Here is a 7838-nt window from a genome sequence, read left to right on the forward strand (position 1 = left end):
GGCTATAGCATTTTAGCCCAATTAATTTAGGTAGATACATCACATTTTGGACTTTGGGGAGGGACTTGAGCCAGGGGAAGGCGAGCCCTAGCTCTGCCCCTGAATAGAAGCTAGTGCGAAACTAGTTATTCAATCATCCACTGATGGTTCCTTTAGTTGGACTAGTATAAAAACATTATAGAAGAAATAAAGCGTCTTTCTAATGTTAGGATTTTCGATTTGCTTTTTATTTATAAGGGGTATTTGGATACGCCTTGAGAAATTGTTATTCAGACTTCTAGAAGGAAAAATTGAAAGAAAAAAAAGGCCTGTCAGGGAGACTAAAATCAACATCCGAATCATATATGTACGTTGTGCCATGATTAATTCCATTGTATACTAATCCAAACTACACAAACTTAATTATCAATGTTGAAAAACGTACCTTTCTGATCAACAGAATCAATTGGCCACAGAGCACTATCTGGTGAGTTGAAAAATGTTGAAATGGGTACACACGGTGTATACTACGTTCTTGGTAGTACCATTGAGCTTAAATAATCAGGTGCCTCCGGCTTCTATTGTCTCAGCATCATTCTTTGATTTGATCCCAAACAGAGAGAGAGAATGATATATGAATCATATCATGCGATGTATTTAACATGGTTTATATATACAACTTAAATGCAAACTTAAATGCGTGTATGCTATAATGAAATGCCATATTTTGCAATCATAAATGGCAATTACTATAATTAACCTGGTTCATTTATAGTAAAAGTGTGTATCAGACTCCTTCCCAAAAATGGTTTTGCTTGTAGGACCAGTTTTGTGAGATAGTCTCACTTTAGGCCAGGTCTGAAGTTGAGAATGCAGTACACCAAGATTAGGGTTTAGCCACGGCTCACTGCCGTTACGAAAGTGCATGCAACGGCGAAAGGCAGATTGCGAAACACGGTGTTGCAGTTTATTTACAATCGCCAGGACGCCGTTGCGAAATTTTACTTGTAACATCTTCACCCGGTTACGTTTTTTTTTGTCAGCATAAGAAAATGTGGCTTCATTCCTGTCCATGATAAAAAAATCAAATAAATCTGAGAATCAATGCTCAAGGAAATTAATTACATTTTGATTCTTTAAAAGTAAGTCTTAATAAGGCATGCTGCTCAAGGGTTGAAGTTTGAGTTTCAGAAGTGTACACATGTTTTGAAGGCTTCATAAAGTTTGAAAGAAGCTCTTGAATTCAATGTCCTGATATCTACAAGCATGGTATTGATCATGCAAATCTTTCGTTGCTTCGTCAAAAGATACCTTTTTAAAATCTAAGCAACCAACAAGACTAAAATTGATGCGCGATAGGTGAAATTTTACGTCCCGTCACATCTGATCTTCCGATAGAAGAAGAGAAATAATGCTGAACGTTGAGAGACTTGTTGACCTACCTCTGTATTAGTGTTGAGCATGAATAGAACTAACGGTTGACCGGTTTATACAAGAAAATCGTGAATCTTATTAGAGACCATTAGACTTGATCTTCCACAGTTTTTCCACATATGGAGTGGCTTAGATTCTGTTCGGATTAATGTCAATGGTGTCATATTGACAAAACCACTAACCTCTGTACACTACATAGCATGAAAGAACCACTCCATTTATTTCCTATTGGCTTTGAGTCGGAAGCTCAAACATTTTACATGGTATGAGAATTGGGCTCATACCTGAATGGTCAAATGTCTTAAAGACAGTGAAATGCGAAAACATAGTTGAGGATTGCTGCTAAACATCGTGTGAACTAAATATTGGAATATCACACTGTGTGTTCCAGGAGACCGTACACATAAAGAGGAAATCAGGTGACAGTGCTCATTGCACGTGAAGTAAAGACGAAGTCCAAGATTAAATCTAGAATATTATGTAATTAAATCTAGAATATAATGTAATTAGTTTTCTAGATTTACAATACCTAGTCAAATAAGAGATATTGTATTACCTCCTAGGCTTAGGTTTACTTAACTCTATAAATAGAGTTCTAGTATAAATCTAAAGTAATCCCAGTATGTACTGAAGATCAATAACATTTCATCTTTCGGGATTTCTTCGTGGACGTAGACGTTAGTGCCGAACCACTTTAATTCTCATTTTTTTTTATTATTATTTATGTTTGATTTATCTTGTTCAATATATCGATGATCCGTCTCGATGATACCCATAAATCACACCGCGTGTGTACAAGGAGACCGTACACATAAAGAGGAAGTCAGGTGACAATGCTCATTGCACGTGAAGTGAAGACCAAGTCCAAGATTAAATATAGAATATTATGTAATCAGTTTTCTAGATTTACAATACCTAGTCAAACAAGAGATATTGTATTATCTCCTAGGTGTAGCTTTGCTTAACTTTATAAATAGAGTTCTAGTGTAAATGTAAAGTAATCTCAGTATGTGCTGAACCACTTTAATTCTCATGTGTTTTTTATTATTTATGTTTGATTCATCTTGTTCAATCAATGATCCGTATCGATGATACCTATAATTCATTATGGTATCAGAGAGGGGAGATCTGGTCGATATGCTTCCGCTACAAGATTTAAACTTTGTTTTTCGATCAGTCAGTTTTTTTCTTACTGTCACACTGTTCTAATTCAAATCAGTTACTTTCTTGCTTCTTAAGTTTGGGAATGCTGTAGTTGGTGGATTTTTTCTATCTCACCAATCTCAGTTGTAATAGTATATCATATCCTTAATCAAATTGGTTTTTCATTTCGCTCCATGACCAGTTAGTCATCAGATGAGTTATTCAAACTCATTTTTGTCTACAAAATCTCATTGTTATTTGTTCATTTGTTAACACTTATGTGAACGTGAATATATTTCGATAACAAAGTTGTTTATCGATCATGCTTTGATACATTATCTTATCAATCTTCATACACATTCGTATGTGATTCCATTGATTTTTGTTTTTACTGGTCGCCAGATATATTATTGTTGAGTTGTCCAAGCTTATCAAAGATCTTTTCTTTGTCTAACAATTGCCGACTAATATCACGCCAAATATATTTATTTTTGGTAACATCATTTGTATCCGAGAATACATGATATTTTCCGATCTAATTTCCAAAAATAAAATAAAATAAAATAAAAAAATCAGTTTTCACTCGTAAAAACTCTCTTTGATTAGTATATCTTTTCTATAGATCTTTATCTTACTATTCACATCTTGCTCCGTTTTTATGAGCTAATATTCCTCGAATATTTAGTTATCATTTTACTGTCAACTAAACATCGATTCTTACCATTCTCTGGCAATCAATTCTTTTGGAAATGTTTTCTATAATTTTCATCTTATTCTAGATATCCATCTTTTATTTCTGAAAATTTTCGGAAACTATATTCTTTGAAGAACATAAGTTTCGTGCTGTCGAACTTGTTCTTTTTTGTTTTGTTGATCTTCACAGGCTAATCACAGATTCATATCATTTTTGTTTAATTTATGCATTTAAATTAGCAGTAACGATTATTTGCTTTCCATTCATGGTGTTCCACCACAGATCAGCAATGGTCCTCATCTATATCCATTGCACTGGTTAATCGATATATGATTCTATGTCACAATCCTTTTCCTTAACAAGGTTAATTCATTTATATATTTATGTATCGTTTTGATGCGGGTCTCTAACTTTTCCTATCCTCAAAAGTTAAAATCATTGTTTCTGTTTGCATACATATTGCTAAAACCAATGGTGATGCTTTGGAAATTCCGGAAATAGTGATATTCCATTTTTTTGGATATCAACTCTTGTGTTTCAACATTTCTTTGCCCGGCGAGCCAACATTTTCTGTGCCAACTTTACATCTCATCCGTATGTGACGCCTTTTATTCGTTGCATTTTTGTGTTCATAAATGGTGCAGTTTTTCAACTTCAGACAAGCAACAACTCACTGTGTTGTTTTCTAATGAACTCTTATGTTAGTTTTACATTTTATTGAAACCGATAATGGTTTTACTCAAAATATTATCTATAATCATTTTTTGTGTATCATTTATGAAGTCTTCTTCATTACCACAAGCCTTTCATGGTTGATTTTCATGATTGAAACAAACCTTAATCAAAATGGGTTAAGGACTCCTATGTCTTGTTGTTAGTCTAAGACGAAAGCAAAACAAAAAAAAAACGCTATGATGATGTGGCAAGGAATCAGGGGCGATTTTTTTAGGTTAAAATTTTCTCTAGTCTTCACCACGGATGGTGGCGCTATCCATACTTTAATCTCATCTCCAATCAATAATCAGAGTGCATAATCGTCTAATTCTACTTCCGCAATCGATTTCAATCTTGGGATTGGAAACTTTCCTTTGTTGAAGGCTCATCCTTCACTTGGTTCTTTTGGTGGAAAAAATGTTGAATCTCAAAATCCTAAGTGTTGATCAGGTATCTCCCCAAGAATCAGCTCTCCAACAACATCAATGAAACTGATTCATGAAGAACCTAAATAAATTGAAGGTGAAACCAGGGAATTATTCTCATCAGGTGAATTCAAACCCTTGATAAATATATTTGAATCTTTTCACTACACCAAATTCCCGGATTAGTAACAGGAATTCGTAACGGCTTATTGGCTGTTACAAAAGTCCCGTTACAAATTACCGTTACGAAAATTTTGTAACAGGCCGTAGTCGTTACGAATGTTTTAATAATTCGTAGCACGCGTCAGACGTTACGAAATTTTTTATAGGCGTGCCAGCCACACGCTTGGTCACACCTGGATCGTAACACCCGAAGTTTGTACGCGTGCCATTCACATGCGTGAAAAAAATTTCCACCCCATGCTCATTTCAACTAGAGGATGTTTCTTCCCCTAACTTACGGGGGGTTAGTCGTGGGAGAGTTCGAGAGATTTTAATGTATTTGTGTTTTCTCCTGTTAGTCGTGGGGGAGTTTGAGGGAGTCTCTCCAAATCCCCGTTAGTCGTGGGGGAGTTTAGAGGAGTCTCCTAAACTCCCTAGAAAACACCTGTTAGTCGTTGGGGAGTTTAAAAAAAGCTCTTGAACTCCATGTTAGTCATAAAACCCTACAATACTAGGGAGTTGGTTGCTTTAGGGAGTTCGAAGGAGTTTTTAGTGTATTTTGGTCTCACAACAAATCTCTCAAAAGAATAGAGATTTGGGAAGGAGTTTGGTGCGTAGAAAACCATAGGAGAAAGAAGAGGAAACGTTTTTTCCAGGTATGTTTTTTTTTCTTCTTTGATCTCCATGATTGTTTATAGTTTGATTTGTGTACTATTTTGATTGTTTTTCATATCTTTGATCTCCATAATTGTTTACATTGATTGTGTATAGTTTTTTTTGGGCGTACTCTCTCTCGGTCAAAACCCTAATAGTGTTTTTCGTATAGATTTTTCTGAAAAACATGTTCCTGCCCTGTTTGTCGAGACGATTCTGACATACCTATAAAACTCATTCCTTTGTGATATAATTTTTATGTTAAAGAGGGCTTTCTTAGCTTTGCAACCAGACCAAATTTGTTGAATTCCATCACACAATGATTTTTGTATGATTTTTTGAGTAAAGACCGTGAAATCTAAAAAATTTCTGACGACGTATTCAAGTCCTGAAAACGTGATTCCTTCCCTGTTTGTCGAGACGATTCTGACATACCTATAAAACTCATTCCTTTGTGATATAATTTTTATGTTAAAGAGGAGTTTCTTAGATTTGCAACCAGACCAAATTTGTTGAATTCCATCACACAATGATTTTTGTATGATTTTTTGAGTAAAGACCGTGAAATCTAAAAAATTTCTGACGACGTATTCAAGTCCTGAAAACGTGATTTCTGCCCTGTTTGTCGAGATGATTCTGAGATATCTATAAAACTCATTCCTTTGTGATATAATTTTTATGTTAAAGAGGAGTTTCTTAGATTTGCAACAAGACCAAATTTGTTGAATTCCATCACACAATGATTTTTTTATGATTTTTTGAGTAAAGATTGTGAAATCTAAAATTTTCTGACGACATATTCAAGTCCTGAAAACGTGATTTCTGTCCTGTTTGTCAAGATGATTCTGACATATCTATAAAACTCATTCCTTTGCGATATAATTTTTATGTTAAAGAGGAGTTTCTTAGCTTTGCAACAAGACCAAATTTGTTGAATTCCATCACACAATGATTTTTGTATGATTTTTTGAGTAAAGATTGTGAAATCTAAAATTTTCTGAAGAAGTATTCAAGTCCTGAAAACGTGATTTCCGCCCTGTTTGTCGAGATGATTCTGACATATCTATAAAACTCATTCCTTTGCGATATAATTTTTATGTTAAAGAGGAGTTTCTTAGCTTTGCAACAAGACCAAATTTGTTGAATTCCATCACACAATGATTTTTATGGACGGTACACATATCCCAGTAATGGTAGAGAAAAGAAATGCAGCCGTTTATCGGAATCGACATGGAATTACATCTCAAAATGTGTTAGCGGTTTGCAACTTCGACTTGGAGTTCATATACGTGCTCAGTGGATGGGAAGGGTCTGCTCATGATTCGAAAATACTTAACGACGCAATGACAAAAAGAAATGGACTGAAAATATCGCAAGGTAATTTTACTTTTATCTAATGTGAAGTTTTGAGTTTTTTGGTTAAGTTATTTTCGGGTTCTACTTGACGAAGTTTTCTTTTTGTGTTTTATTCAGGTAAATATTACTTGGGGGATGGTGGCTTTGCAAACCGACGATATTGTTTAACACCATTTCGTGGCCAACGTTATCATTTGAAAGAATTTTCTGGTACGGGTAATCATGCGAAAAAGGCTGAAGAATTATTTTAACATGCGTCATGCTTCTTGAGGAATGTAGTTGAAAGATTGTTTGGTGTTGTGAAGTCTCGTTTCTTGATCTTTAAGTCTCAACCTCCATTTCCGTATCAGGTGCAAGCGGAGATAATGACAGCTTGTGCAGGCCTACACAACTTCTTACGAAAAGAATGCCGTTCAGATGAGTTTCCGGTCGAGGAAGAGGAAGAGGAAGATAGCCATCCATCAACGCTTGTAAATGACGACGAAATTTTGACACAACAAACTCAAGAACAACAACGTCAAGAAGCTAATGCATGGAGAAAGAGTATAGCGGATGATATGTGGGAAAATGTTCGTGAACAAAGGGAGTTAGAATTGTATGGAGACCGTTAAATTGAAGGGAAAAAAATATCTCGTTACACAAAATAATATACTATTGATACAGAGATATGATCATTTTCATTTATTTTTTTCTTTTGATTAAAGATCAATGTTATTTGCAAATGAGGGTTTATTGTTTCTTAAAAGAGAATGAGTTAGGAGTAAACTCTCTCAAACTCCCCCAAACTCCCCCGAACTCCCTCTAATAAACTCTCTCAAAATCCCTACACTCCCCCAAACTCCCTGAACTCAAAAACACCAAACTCTCTCAAACTCCCTACACTCTCTCAAACTCTCTCAAACTCTCTGAGATTTAAAATACACTCAACTCCCCCGAAATCACTCGAGGACTAACCCCCTGTTAGTTTTTTCCTCCCCTTCTCTCTCGAGTATTCTCTTCATTTTCATTTCTCACTTTTTTCTCCTCCTGCCTCTCCTTATCTTCCCTCTCAGATTTTGGGTTTCGATTGCAGCTGAGATCTTGTTTTAATCATAAAAGATGTTCAATCACAATCAGTGTTTCGACCTGGGTAAGTGTTTCATAGTTTTTCGATTTTAGGATTTCTTTGTTTTGTTTTTAGGGTTTCAGTTTTTTTTTTTTTTAGAGTTTCGAAAACTAAAATCGTTGATTTCATATAAAAATGCTCTATCAAATTATGGTTAGATCTTATATCGGTT

This window comes from Papaver somniferum, chromosome 7 (genome assembly GCF_003573695.1).
Source record: "Papaver somniferum cultivar HN1 chromosome 7, ASM357369v1, whole genome shotgun sequence".
NCBI lineage: Eukaryota > Viridiplantae > Streptophyta > Magnoliopsida > Ranunculales > Papaveraceae > Papaver > Papaver somniferum.